This window comes from Lissotriton helveticus, chromosome 8 (assembly GCF_964261635.1).
Source record: "Lissotriton helveticus chromosome 8, aLisHel1.1, whole genome shotgun sequence".
Taxonomy (NCBI): Eukaryota; Metazoa; Chordata; class Amphibia; order Caudata; family Salamandridae; genus Lissotriton; species Lissotriton helveticus.
In genome coordinates this window covers 1,222,065,009-1,222,079,911 of record NC_136069.1, presented here as the reverse complement: position 1 = coordinate 1,222,079,911, position 14,903 = coordinate 1,222,065,009, and the positions used below count along the sequence as shown (strand labels likewise).

Genomic DNA, 14,903 nt, shown 5'->3' with positions numbered 1-14,903 from the left:
GGGGGGAGGGGGTTAGCAGTCTCAAGATCCTTGTTTTGTCTGGTATACTGCACACCAGGGAGCAGTGCAGTATTGTCATGGTGTTGGGTTAAAGCTCCAGGCCGAGGGCAAGAACACGTGTCTAAGGTGAAGGGGGGCCATCCAGTCACGACCAGCCGGGTGGAGCGATAGAGGTGTGTGCAAGCGATCTCGGGTCTCCTCTAGGCCCTTGGTCGGCAAGTCGGGTGGTCAGATCGTGCATGGGCGTCTACGAACAGTAGTGCAGGATTCTGTGGAGAAATCGAAGGTCTTGCATGTTCCCAGTAGAGGCACTTCATGGGGCAGAGTGTCCATCAACCCAGTTAGTGCCTTGTGTCTTCAGGCCCTTGGGTCCCATCAGATCACTACCCCAGATTACTGATCAGAGCTCGTTCCATGGGAGTGGAGATGGGTAATGGTCTGTCCCGCCCGCCTGTTGTTGCGTGGGGTCTGGATAATGGCTAGCAGGTCTCCCTGGGGTCTACAGCACTCCCTTGTTCTCCCTCGGATGATAGTGCACTGTCCGGGCAGCCCAGGAGGGGAGAAGCCATGCCCCCTCCGCCAACCCCACCTGCTTATCGGTCTGTCGGGGGGAAACTGGTGTATAGCCGAGGCCGACCACAATGCACCAGCCCAAGAGGTAGTCCCCTCCTCCGCTCATCAGTGGTCCAAGTCAAGGCCATTGTCCGCCTGTCTTTCCTGGGCCCTTTTTGTGGCGTCTAAGTGTCCCAGCGCACATCAGGTTCAGAGGGCCGCACCAGGCACAAGCGAGCAGGCGTCCTGTGCTTCCCCCAGTGAAAGGCAACACCCAGCATGTACCGCAGGAAGGAGCTCGGGTGCAGGTAGCCTCAGCTCATCCAGGCCTCAAGTCTGCAGCCGGAGCTCGAGTCTCGAGGGCCTGACTTCTCTCAGACTGCTCCCGCCTTACCAACTTCAGGTCGGCCTCCCCGCTCACCACTTCTGTTGCAGCAGTGTCCTTTCACCGGCAGTGCCCGCCTTCATTCTTGAGTCTAAGCCACAGTCCCCGCAGCACCCCAGCAGCACAGCAGTGCGGCGTCAGGGTCTCATCTGGGGTCCGGAGACTCTGCTGCTTTGTTGTGCGCTTCGTGGCCACATGCGGCCAGATGGTCCGAGGCACCCCCGACAGGGCTCTGCGGCCTGCGTTGGTCACCAGTGCTCTGCAGCTTCAGGCCACAGGCTGTGCCAACATCTTGCAAGATTGCCCATATTTCGGCCTAACACAAGCCGTCTGCGACCACCCAGCGGTGCCTTATACTCCTTATCTTACTTCAGAAAAAAGTAAAAACTTGTGAAGGATGTTTCTAAAAGATTACTTTTCTTTTTGCTTATGTGTTTTTTAGGTCTCGACTACAGCATTGCTTTAGCAATGCTTGTTTGGCGAGATTATAGTAAGGCTTTCAAAAGTCTACCCAAACTGCGGATTGGGTACAGTGTATGTGACCACAACCACGCGATCGTGCCCCGCACACCGCCCCTGCTGCCACTTCAGCTCACCAGGCTGCACACCCCCTCACTCTCCATATGCTCACTCGCGCACCTTTCCTTTGATCTCACAGGCTCCGCTCCCCCACATAAGACTTGTTTTAATTATTTCATTTTGCAGCCCAGGCGCGCAACCAATGCTTGTTCTGTTTCTCGCCCCGGTTTCCGCTGCTGTTGGTGAGGAGGTGACGTTGTCTTTGGCTCCGGAAGTCTTTGCCGTGCTCCAGGCTCCCCCGCCTTTACCCGTTCTGAGCTTGTTTCAGTCGATGTGCGGTTAAGCGACGAAGAAAGGAGAACCGACTGCCGCCATGAGCTTCCTCTTGTAAGTGCTGCACCTCTCCCTATTATTACAGTCCGTAAGCGATTCACTAGCAGTTCACTTTTTCAAAATGAACCACAGGCATGTTATTTTCATGAACTGAAAGAGAATCATGCATGGCTGCATAAAAAGCAGGGGCGTTTTCATAACTTGTTTATAGGGCAACCGATTCCTCCATCTTCCATTCGCCTCTGTCAAGGGGGAGCTCAGGCGATGTAGTCTCTGAAGGTCAAAATCGTACAAAGTCCTAAATATGCTTCCGGCATCATCACTAGGTCCAGCCCTGTAGCTTGCTTCACCCCATGCACCCCAGAGAAATCTATCCCTTACTTCGGGCGCCAGTGGTCTTCATGTGGAGTACGGTCCAAACCCTGCTGTGCTTGCAAGTGTATATCTTTCCCAGAACACATTGAACCAGGTTCCTAAAAATAAAATACAGACCCTCGGGATAGGGCATAGAAGTCCAGCAAATGTCTAATGCAAAAATATCCGATGCGCATTCAAAACTAAGCAAGGCAATTGCGCAATGAGCGAGCCAATGCTCTAACCAATTTGGGTGCTACAGTTAAACACTTTTTCTGAATTTAAGTGAATGAGAGCAGGGACTTCTGATAAAACAGAAACCAACAGATGTGCTTTAACCAGAGGGAGCCGATAGGCAATCTACTCAAGGGGTCAATGTAGAAACACCTGTGCTACTGCACTGTTTATCTGTTGGCACTACATCCTTGTCAGTACACAGCCTGGGGTGATTAGGCAGTAATTGCTAAATGACAGCCACAACCTATTTAGTGCTATTTTTGCATGAACCCTACCAAATCTGGTTCCTAAACTACTGCTCCAGTCCTCAAAACAATTCAAGACCATCACTAATTTTTTAATCACTACTTTTGTTTCTTTTTGGCTTTCTCTGTCCATGAAAGTGCATGTTTTCCAGATGTTTTCATCAGGTACTTCTCTCCCCTGCACTCTGTTTTGCTCTGTCTCCCTCGTTGCTTTTGCCACCCTCCATGTCGCATCCTCACACCTTAGCCATTCCTGATGCCCCACCCCACGGCACTCTCTGTGTTTCTCCCACCTACACATGCTTCAAAAAGGTGCTTTTGCATATCCTTTTTCTTTTTTAGTTACTGATCCAATTCTGATGGGCCAATAAAAAGAAAAGAAGTGGCCATGTCATTTTGTAGACACATGTCCAATACTCAGGGACCTAGATATAGGAAATCTTTATTCCAATGAAACTATCTCCACAGCGTTGAATAATAAAACACTAAAAAAGATGAGTATTTGGATTAAAATACTAAAAGAGGACAAGAAGCAGGCATCCTCTAGAAAGATTATCGAGAGGTGGAAAAAGAGGGAGGATACCGAAATCAATCAACAATTCTGGGATAAAATAAATAAATTTAACAAAACAATCTTCCGCGGCGCTAATTTTAAACGCATGCAATTTTTTAACAAATGGCTGATTTACAGAACTCCCTCTTATCTCCACAATATCTCCAAACTAGTTGCCGATAAATGTTTTCGTTGTGAAGAAAAAGGGAATTGTAAACATATTGTCTGGGGATGCCCTAAAATACAGCCATTCTGGAAGGAAATAGAAAAATACCTTTCCCTTGTGCTTGAAGCTTCTATAATATTCGACAATTTAATCCCTGTTCTAGGTTGTTCAGCAAACAACACCCAATATAATGAATTTCTTTTCATTGCTTCTTTAATAGCTAAATCGCTAGTGCTACAGTCCTGGAAAACCGACCAAATACCGACCTTTCAGGCATGGAAGGCTAAATTATTACGAATCCAGGGCAGGGAAAGAAAATATGCGCTTAGATCAGGGGCGCTTTAAAAATATGAAAAGTTTTGGAGTGTGTTTGAATTGTAAAATATATCTTTATAATCACTAGTCTGCTCATATGCACTTTCATGCACTTTTGCACTTTACAATTATTCTTCGCACTTTATAATCATGCTGTGGTTACTTGAATGCCGACTATTTATTTATATGCCATGTACTGTACTAAAGCTTTTACAAATGTATTCTCTAATATTGATCCTGTTTTTATGAACTCTCAATAAAACAAATAAAAAAAAAAAACATGGCTACAAAATGACACGGCTGCTCGCATCATGGGCATTTTTTTCATATTTAACTATGCATAGTCAAAAGGACTCAAAGGCGAGGCCTATTGTTTTTGCCAATGTTTGTTAAACTTAGAGGTTGTTCTATGTCATATTTGTTACATTATGGCCCGTCAAAATATATAACACAACTGTTATTTTCAATTAACGTCTTGGGATGTGGCACCCTTCTCAAAATTCTTTTATGTTTTCTTAAAAAAGCTTCTTTTTCATAATACATATCTTGGAACATGACATGTAGCTAGAATTCCAAACTGCTCAGTAAATTGATCTATTCTCAAAAAGTATATTGTTACTAGTTTGTCATCAAAACACATTTACTTTCCAGAATGTCGTGATTTATCGACCCCTAGATCTATTGTAGTCCGCTTGTTTCCTTTTGTGATTGTCAGAAGTAACTACTGGCATTCCATCCGTCACTTAGCCCTCAACCTCGGAATTAATTCATTTTATTTATCCTGTAGTTTTCTCTTAATATTTTTTTGCTTCAGTACCAACTATTGTCAAGTCTCTATACGGTTTACAGCAGTTGAAACCGCTATTGACTAATGTGGTTGGCTTCATTGGAAAGCGTGGTTATAGATAGATTTTTCTTTTGTTTGTAGTGATACAGCTTTTGTGCTCAGATAGGGGAACCTTGATTTGCCATTCCTTTTGTCAATATGCAAATATCAACAAGGACAGTTTTTTTTTTTTTTTTTTTTTTCCAAAACCTTTATTGCAACATATAATCACACACAGCACGTGGCCCACAACCCAGCGGGCCGGCCGCTACAACATAAAAGAATGAGCCTCCGTATTGGAAAATTCTGCACATCAGTTACTGTGGCCGCGTTCCGGACAACTCGCTCTGTAGGGAATGTGCCGCACTCACAAGTAAATTCCTGCTCGCCCAAGGCTTAGGTTTTGTTTTTTATGCTTTAAACAATAAACAAACCTAAAAATCAACAAAGAGATCTCGGGTAGGTCAGCTCGCGCCGAAGCGATTCCGCACACGTCGTGCTTTGCAAAGTTCCTGGCAAATTGTCCTGCAAAACATTCTTACCATTACCCACAACAAATAGTGCTGATGACAAGGTTGCATGGAAGTCCTACGGTGCACCTGCTATATTGTCCCCTTTCGTGCCATCCCCCCCACCTCCCCAGTGCCACCCGCTGCCCCCACCCCTCCCCCACTCCACCCCCTCCTGTGGACGCTACTCGTCCTCATCTTCCTCGTCAGACGATGGCGGTTCGTCCTCTGGTAGGGGCTCACAAATGTCTCCCCGGTAAGTGTTCCACGGGGACCAGATCTTATTCCATTTCCTCGGGCAAGCCCTGTTTTTATATACCTCCCTTTCTGTGAGCATCACCTTGTCCAAATTCTCACACCACTGTGACCTCGTCGGCACTTCCGCGGCCCCCCATTTCTGTGCTATGTCCCTCTTAGCTATGACCAGCCCCAACGTGACCCATTGCAACCCGTACCTGGTCAAATCATTAGGTTCCCACACATTAAGTAAACATTTGCGCGGTTCAGGGATCAGGGAGGTTCCTACAGTTTGTGATATGGTGCGCAGTATGCTTCTCCAGTATTCTTGAATGCGGGGACAGTCCCATATCGTGTGGAAGAAAGTTCCCTCCTCCCCACACCCACGGAGACAAAATGGGTGTTGCGCGCGGTGTATGAGGTGTAGCGTCGTCCTAGTATAATATACCCTGTGCAGTATTTTGAGCTGTATGAGCCGGAATTTAGCTGATATGCCTACTTCTTTGGGCGAAGCCACTGCTTCGTTCCACTCGGTTTCATCCATAGCTGCCACATCCCCCTCCCACTTTTCCTTAAGTTTGAGCATGGGGTCCGGTAGATTGTTGCTTAACTTTCTATACGTGAGTGAAGTGGCTCGTTCTGGCATATATTCCGTAAGGAGACGGTCCTCTAGTGGCGAGGCCTCTGGCACCTCCGTGTCTGGGGGGATGGCTGCTAGTAATGCATGTCGGATCTGTGCATATCGAAATGTTTCTCGAGGTCCTAGCTCGTATTGTTCTCTCAGTCGTGCAAACGGAATCACCGTGCCCCGGTCCCACAGATCCCCCACCGTGGATATGCCTAACATGTCCCATTGGGTGAAGCCCGCACTGTTCCGTAGGTTCCCCAGCGCCCGGGAGTCCCACAAGGACGTAAGTTTCGTCATCCTCCCCTTCCACCCTAGAGTCGCCTGGGCCCTGTGCCATAACCCCGCAGTGAGTTTTGTGGGTCCCTGAAGTGTGCGCACCTTGCGTTGGTCGTACAAAGGGGCCAATAGGGTACTAGTTCCCAACTGCGTCCTGTCAGCCCTGAACGCAGGGTCATTTTGGGGGGCATGTATCCACTGGTTTATAATTTTCAGCTGCGCCGCCCAATAATACAGTTTCAGGTCCGGCAATGCAATTCCTCCATCAAACCACCCTCTATGCAGCTTGGCCTGCGCTATGCGGGCCGGGCGGTTACTCCACAGGAGACTCGCCACCACCGCCGACACTCTCCTAAAGTATCCTGGTTCCACCGGGTACGGCGTATTCTCCAGTATGTAAAGGAATCGCGGCAATGACATCATTTTATATAAAGCTGCCTTACCCAGCATCGTGAGGGGCAGCCCGGCCCACACCCCGACGTCTTGTTTGAGTCGTTCTAAAGGAGGCATCAGGTTTTTCCGCGCAAATTCAGTCGGGTCCCTGGTGACATGTATGCCCAGGTACTTGAAGGAAGAACCGGCCTCGGTCAGGGGGCCACGAGCATCCAGTGTCGGGCCTGGTCCCTTCAAAACATACAATACCGACTTATTCTAGTTCAACGTGTATCCCGAGACTTTCCCGTGATCATCACACAGAGTCAGAAGCGCCGGAATACTATGGTCCGGGTCCGTGAGGTAAACCAACATGTCGTCTGCGTATAGCGAGACGCGATCCTCCTCCCCCCCAGCCCAGGAAATCCCCCTAATCAGTGGTGTGGACCTTATCAGGTGCGCCAGCGGTTCCAGGGCGATCGCAAAGAGTAGTGGCGACAGGGGGCAACCTTGACGAGTTCCTCTACCCAGTGGAAATGTGCGTGAGATATGACCATTCGCTACCACCTGTGCCATTGGCCCCGCATATAACAGCCTAACCCATGCTATGAATTTGGGACCGAACCCCAAGTGCGCCAGGACTTCGAACAGGTATGTCCACTCAACCATATCGAATGCCATTTTCGCATCGAGAGCCAATACTACCGCCGGCTCGAGAATCGACTCCGCTCCCGCCAGCACTCCGTGCACTCTCCTCAGATTCAATGCCGTGTTTCTATGCGGCATGAACCCGGACTGGTCGGGGTGTATAAGGTCCGGCAGGTGCGTCAGCAACCGGGTAGCTAGGAGTTTGGCTAGTATTTTAGCTTCTGCATTGAGCAGGGAAATGGGGCGATATGAGTCGCAGTCTTCCGGTGGCTTCCCGGGTTTGGGGATCGCGATAATCGTCGCTAGTCTTTGGTCTGGTGGTAGCTCGCCCCTCACTAGGCTATCCTCGTACATGGCCAGCAGGTATTCACTAAGCCGTCCCGATGCGGCCTGGTACCACTCAACCGGGATGCCATTCGGGCCGCTCGCCTTACCGGGCTTCAATGCTCGTATTGCCATCTGGACTTCATCCACCGTCAGATCTGCCTCCAGGGCATCTGAAGCCTCCGGCTGCAACCGCGGTGTGTGGATCGGCTCTAGCGCTGCCCTGGCCATTTCCACCGTCACCTCCCTATCAGACGTGTAAACACCCTCAAAATGGACAGCGAATATCTCTACGATGCGCTCCGGGCTCGTATGTAGCACCCCCCCTCTATCTGCCACCCGTTGGATACCTCTAGAGCTCCCTCCTTTCTTGTCCAACCAGGCCAGCATCTTGCCCGCTTTGTCTCCTACGTCATATATTCTGTTCCTAGTTTCCGTTATCTGCCCTCCGACCTGATGCCGCAGATACTCCGTATATGTGTGCTGCTGGAGGCGCAGTGTGTGGGCAGAGTCCGGTGTGGGGTGTGTCTCGTGTGTCACTGTCGCTTCTCTCAGTGCCAGCTCTATTTCGGCCAATTCGCGCGCCCTTTCTCTCCTATGGCCTGCAAGTGTAGCGATTGCGTGCCCCCTCAGCACTGTCTTGTACGCCTCCCACAGGGTCGCTGCCGAATGCACGGACTCTAGATTCTCTTCGAAGTAAAGCTTCGTCGCCGCCTTGAGCGCCTTCCTGACCTTGGGCACCTGGAGGCACGCTGCCGGGATAGGGTATATCCGTTTACGGATTTTCCCCTGGGTGGAGAGTGTTAAGAGAACCGGGGAGTGGTCCGAAATGCCCCTAGGGTGAATGTCTATGTTGTCCATGTGTTGCAGACTTTCCCCCAGCGCCAGGAAGTAGTCTATCCTCGTGAGGCTATTGTGGACAGCTGAGTGGTAAGTGTATTGACTCATGTTTGGGTGTGCATGCCTCCACATATCCACCAGACCCATTGCAGTCAGAAATCGTTGGAAGCGTGAGGGAACCCCTGACGGCCCCATGGGTGGGAATCTATCAAGTGTGACGTCCACAGTGGCATTAAAGTCCCCCCCAAGGATAATGTCCCCCTCCGGAAGTGCCAGCAGGAATTCGCCCAGAGCCGGGAGCATGGCGGAATGGAGGGCTGGTGGAATATAGATCGAAACCACATTAAGAAGTCTCCCTTCCCACTGACCCTGTATGGCCGCAAAGCAACCCTGCCCATCTGTCTTCGTGCTTAGTGGTATAAATTGTGAGGATTTCTGAAGTAATATCCCAGTCCCTCGAGACCCAGAGGAGAACTCTGAATGCACCGCCATTCGATAACCCCTCCTATCAAGTGCCTTTACAGTCCCCCCTTGGAGATGAGTCTCCTGTAGAAGCGCCAGAGCCGGCCCCTGTCTTTTCAATGCAGTGAGTACCAGCCCTCGCTTCACCTTATCCCCCAGGCCCCGCACGTTCCATGTTAGAATGCGAAGGGGTGCACCCCGGGGACTAGGTGCACTCACTTCCCCCCTACGTTGTGAGCAATCTGCCATGACCCATCGTGTGGCTATCTATGCGACTAATATGCCCTACGACCATCGTGTCTCTCCCTTCCTGACCCTCGTGACATCGCGGGCACCCGCCAGCACCACCCGACCAACCCAGTAGATCTCCTAAAAACTCAACTAGCTCCCCTTCTCCCTTCCCCAACTGAACCTGGAGAAACATGCAGCAGAATACAATTCGCGATACACTTAAAATATTCAAACATCCCCCCCTCTCCCCCCCCTCCCTGCCTCCCTGCCAGACGGGCTTAAAACTGACCGCCTCCCCAACTCAGCAGAGTGCTTTACCCAACCCATTAACAGTACTTGCTTGCTGGGGTGAAGTGTCCTCCGGAGTAGACATGACCCCTGCCCCCTCCGGTCTCCCCCAGCCAGTGTCTAAGCCGGGACACACCCACGAAGCCATGGCAATGTTCCTTCCATTCATTGTCGGGGACTACTCCTCCACTTCTTCCAGACTAACGGCGTGCTCCTGTGCTTGTGAGTGCGTAGATTCAATTCCACCTGATGCTTGGGACCTCGGCTGGCTGCCTCCTCGGTGGGTCTGGTTCGTTCTCTGAGAGCGGCGGGGTAATCCTACCTGGCGCCATCCATCCAGCCAATCACGCGCTGACTCTGGCGTATCAAAAAACCAAGTCTTGCCGTCCGCGACCACCCGCAGCCGGGCCGGGAACAGCATCGAGTACGGCAATTCCTTAGTCCTCAGTTCCCTTTTGATGTCAAGGAAGGTCCTCCGTCGGCGCGCCACCTCCGCTGTATAGTCCGGGAAAAAGGCTATCGTGGAGTTCTGGATTTGAAGCGGCGCCGCCCTCCTAGCCGTCTGTAGGATCGCATCCCGGTCCCGAAAGTTGAACAGTCTCGCTATGATGGGTCTGGGGGCGGCCCCAGTCTTGGGCTGACCCCCTGGAACTCTGTGCGCCCTTTCGACGGAGAAGAAGTGCGAGAGGCTTTTGGGCTTGAGCTGTGTCTTGACCAGGTCCTCCACGTACAGATCCATGGCTTTAGTTCCTTCCGACTCCGGGACCCCAAGAATTCTTATGTTGTTGCGCCTCGAGCGCCCTTCCTGATCGTCCACTTTTTCTTTCAGCGTCTTATTCTCGGCCGCCACTCGTTCCATTGCCAATTGTAGGTCGGAGACGTCCTCCACTAGAGACTTAGTGACCACCTCGACCTGTTTCACTCTTTCTCCCATTTTCTGGAAGTCCGCCCTCAGGAGCGAGACTTCTGTGGCCGTGGATCCCACTGTAGCCTGTACCTGTGCCAGCGCCTTCATCACGTCCTCAAGCGTCGCTTTTTTGGTCCCATCAGTCTCTGGCGATTTACCCGTTGACGTGCGTGGTTCAGCCTGAGAGTGCGCCTGCCTCTCATAAGCAAATTTGGATAGTGTAGATTGCGACGAGGAGTTCTTCGGGGCCCTGCCTGCCATGTTGCGACCCTGCTCCTTACAGTCTGTGGGGCGTCAGTGAGTAATGGGTGAGGGGTGGACCTCGATGTTCGCGTCCACTTACTTCCCCTACTTGGAGAGCGGGCTGTCCGTGTATGGCAATGTGTCGGGCAAGATCCCTGTCCTGACAAACAGCCAGAAGAGGCTTCAGTCCATGGGCAGACCGAGTCAGACCCTGTGCACCGAGCTACCAGCCCTCCACTCTTCGGTCCTCCTTGCCTTGGGGTGCCACCCTCCACCTCAATCCGCTCTACGTGAGGACTCCTCGGCAAACCCCAATCCAATGCCAGCTCTGTGTGGGTGATGTGGGATGGAAGTCACTCCCAGCCCACCGTCAGATTCTGGGGCTGTATGCTGTTAATGGGCTCCTCGCTCGTGCCCTCGTCGCTGCCCGGGCCTTCTCCTCTTCCTAAGTCGCTCCTCAGCTTTCTGCTCCCCCCCTGCCCTACGCACAGCAAAGTCCGCCCCAGTTCCTAGATGCGGCCGTTTTCAGAGTAGCGCCGGCTCTCTTCAGGATGCGGCAGGGTCCGCGAGCCGCACGAGTGCTGGTCCCTTGTATTCGGGGACTGAGAGCCGGCCCGCTGCGTCCCCCGCCAAGCGTGCTCACCGTACTCCCCCTACCGCCTACTTCGTTCTCCGTCCGAGTGCTCCCACACTGACCTTGCTCCTCCTCCGATCGGCGCCCCACCAGCTCCGCGGGCGTCTCAGGAGCGCAGGCACTCGGGGAGTGGTCCGATCCGTGGGTCCGGCTTGTTTTCGGGGGGGAGGGGTGAGCAACGCTCACTTCCGGTCACTCCGTGCCGCTTCCCACGCACTTCCTCTCGGCCTCCAGATCCACGAGATCCCGGTGATGCTGGAGCGATGCAGGCCCTCTGGTGGCGGATGCTGGAAGTTAGCCTCCCGGTGTCCGTTTTCGGCCGTTTCGCCTCCGGGTGGGTCCCGCTCAGTCCCGGATCCGGGTTCCACCGGTCCAAGGTTATTCCAGGTCGGATTAATGGTCGGATTGTTGTGGGGTCGCTGTCTCACTCACGGAGCCCTACAGCTATGCGACCACCATCTTCAGCCGCTAAGCCACGCCCCACAAGGACAGTTTTTAATGCATAAACGAACAAGTTACTTACCTTCGGTAACGCTTTTTCTGGTAGATACAATATCTGCCTGTGGATTCCTTACCTTGTGTATATCCCCCTGGCGTCAGCAACATTCGGAAATTCTTTTTGTAGCCTCGCGCCGACGTGGACTCGGACGTCATAGAGACACGACATCGCTCGCGACTCCGCTGACGTCACCGACGCCTACAACAGGCCCACGCCGGCGTGATGACATCAGTTCCGCCTTTTTTCCCTGCCATAGAGGCACACGGACGGACCAATGACAGTAGAAAGGCATACAGTATACACAGTATACAATAGAAATGGCAAAACACACAGTGTAAAGCAAATGCAGGAAAGCAAATGAAACATTTCCCTGACAAGAATATATATACACATTACATTATAATAACTCTGGTATAGAAGAGTGGACAACGGGGAGGCGGGTGGGTCAGTGAGGAATCCAGAGGCAGATATTGTATCTACCAGAAAAAGCGTTACCGAAGGTAAGTAACTTGTTCTTCTGATAGATACATCTGCCGTGTGGATTCCTCACCTTGTGAATAGAGTCCCACAGCAGTCCCCACTCCCGGAGGAGGGTATCCACTCTTCTAGACCAGGAAATCCTGAAGGACAGAGCGTGCAAAGTGACCGTCCCTCCTCACTTAGGAATCCAAACAGTAATGCTTCGAGAAAGTGTGGAGGGAAGACCAAGTTGCCGCTCTACAAATATCCTCTACAGGAACCCTCCCTGCCAATACCGAGGTTGAAGACTTAGCTCTTGTAGAATGAGCCGTTATACCCTCTGGTGGTTCCTTACCGGCCAAAGAGTAGCAGATCTTAATGCAGAGGACGATCCATCTTGACAAGGTTCTTTTATGGAGCGCTCTCCCTTTCTTGCAGCCAGCAAAACCAATGAAGAGCTGGTCTTCCAAACGAAAGTCCTTGGATCTGTCCAAGTAAAAGGACACCGCCCTCTTAGGGTCCAGACGGTGCAGTCTCTCTTCCTCCTTAGAAGGGTGAGGGGGAGGATAGAAGGTAGGTAGGGTAATGGACTGCCCCAGATGGAAGGGAGTTACCACCTTAGGCAGAAAAGCAGCCCTGGTCCTGAGAACCATTCGATCAGCATGAATGGTCAAGAAAGGGGGCTTGAAACTAAGAGCTTGAAGCTCACTTACCCTCCTTGCCGAGGTTATTGCAACGAGGAAGACTGTTTTAAGGGTAAGAAGTCTCATGGGACATTTGTGAAGAGGCTCAAAGGGAGCACCCATCAAAAAAGTCAATACAAGATTTAAGTCCCACTGAGGCACAATAAAAGGAGAAGGAGGGAACTTATTTGTGAGGCCCTTCAAAAACCTTAAAACCACAGGAGACTTAAAAAGAGTCGGCTGGTCAGGCAAACAGAGAAATGCCGACAGCGCTGAAAGGTAACCCTTCACTGTGGCAACCGCAAGTCCCTGCTGCGCCAGAGAAAGGGCAAACTGGAGAACACCAGACAAATGGGCTCTCAAAGGGTCAATAGACTTTTACCCACACCACGTGACAAATTTCGACCATCTATAAGAATAGATAGACTTAGTGGAGTCACGCCTGGCGGATAAAATGACATCCACAACGTCAGGCGGGAGGGAAAAGGAATTCAGGTTGCCCCGTTCAATCTCCAGGCATGAAGGTGTAATGTCTGGAGGTGGGGGTGTAGAACCTGCCCCTCCATCTGAGAGAGGAGGTCTGCCCTGAGAGGGAGACGGAGCGGCGGGTGAGAGGAGAGGTGGAGAAGATCTGTATACCACACCCTTCTTGGCCAATCCGGGGCGACCAATATGACTTGGGCCCGGTCTTGGCGAATCTTCCTCAGAACCCGAGGAATCAAAGGTATGGGAGGAAACGCGTAAAGGAGTTGATTTCCCCAACTTAACTGAAACGCGTCCCCCAAGGCTCCTTGCATCGGATACTGGAGACTGCAGAACGACAGGCAGTGAGCATTCTCGCGAGTGGCGAACAGGTCCCCCCGAGGAGTCCCCCACATCTGAAAGATGTTGTGAACCACCTCCGGGTGAAGCCTCCACTCGTGGTCAGCAGAGAACTGCCGACTGAGACTGTCTGCACGAACGTTCAGAACCCCGGCCAGATGATTCGCCATCAGACAAATCTGATGGTCCTGAACCCAGGAGAGCCTCTCTGCAGAGACACTGCGACCCTACTCCTCCCTGCTTGTTGATGTACCACATCGCGGTCGTGTTGTCCGTCAGGACTTGGATCGACCGACCGTGAAGGGAAGGGAGGAAAGCCTTGAGCGCCAAATGTATCACCCCAGAGTGGATGCATCCGTTATCACTGTGGCCACCGGAGGAGGCAACTGAAAAGACTTCCCCTGAGACAGGTTGCCTTCCACGCCCCACCAAGACAGATCCGCCGCAGCTTCTCTGGAGATCCTCACTGACTCCCTGAGATCTCTGTTGTGCTGATACCACTGCCAGCGAAGGCACCACTGGAGTGCCCTCATGTGCCAGCGTGCATGGTTGACCAACAGAATGCAAGAAGCCATCAGACCGAGCAGGCGAAGGACCTTCAGGACTGGAACGACCGCTCCATTGTAAAATAAAGGAATCATTTCCTGTATGTCGCGAATCCTTTGAGGAGGAGGGAATGCACGACATACAGTTGTGTCCAGTACAGCACCTATGAACAGGTTGCGCTGGGAGGGCACCAGGTGAGATTTGGGTACGTTTATCGAAAAACCCAACCTGTACAACAACTGGGTTGTCTCCTGCAGATGATGAAGCACTCTCTCTGACGACTCCGCTTTGATCAGCCAGTCGTCCAGATACGGGAATACAGGAATCCCTGATCTTCTGAGATGCGCCGCCACCACCGCCATCACCTTGGTGAAGACTCGGGGCACAGTAGTAAGCCCAAACGGAAGGACCGCAAACTGATAGTGCTGCGATCCCACCGTAAAACGGAGATACTTCTTGTGCGACTTCAGGATTGGGATATGAAAATACGCATCCTGTAAGTCGAGCGACACCATCCAGTCTTCTTCCAGCAGAGCCTGAAGAACCTGAGCAAGGGTGAGCATCTTGAATTTCTCCTGCTTCAGATAAAAATTCAAGATCCTGAGATCCAGGATTGGACGAAGCCTGCCATCCTTCTTGGGAATCAGGAAATACCGGGAGTAGCATCCCTGACCCCTTTCCTGCTCTGGGACCACCTCTATCGCACCTTTTCTCAATAGAGTTTGAACTTCCTCCTGAAGGAGTAACAGATGTTCCTCTGAGCAATATATCAAAATCAAAGAAGGACTAGCTAAGTTTAAAGGAGAAAGA

The 14,903-nt window shown here is 51.6% G+C and overlaps 1 protein-coding gene across 14 annotated transcripts in view; it reads right to left on the bottom strand.

Moving 5' to 3' along the window:
• LOC144773261 (uncharacterized) overlaps positions 1-14,903 on the bottom strand; it is a 7,170,044-nt gene that overhangs the window by 3,433,924 nt on the left and 3,721,217 nt on the right. The gene's annotated exons all lie outside the window — the stretch shown is intronic.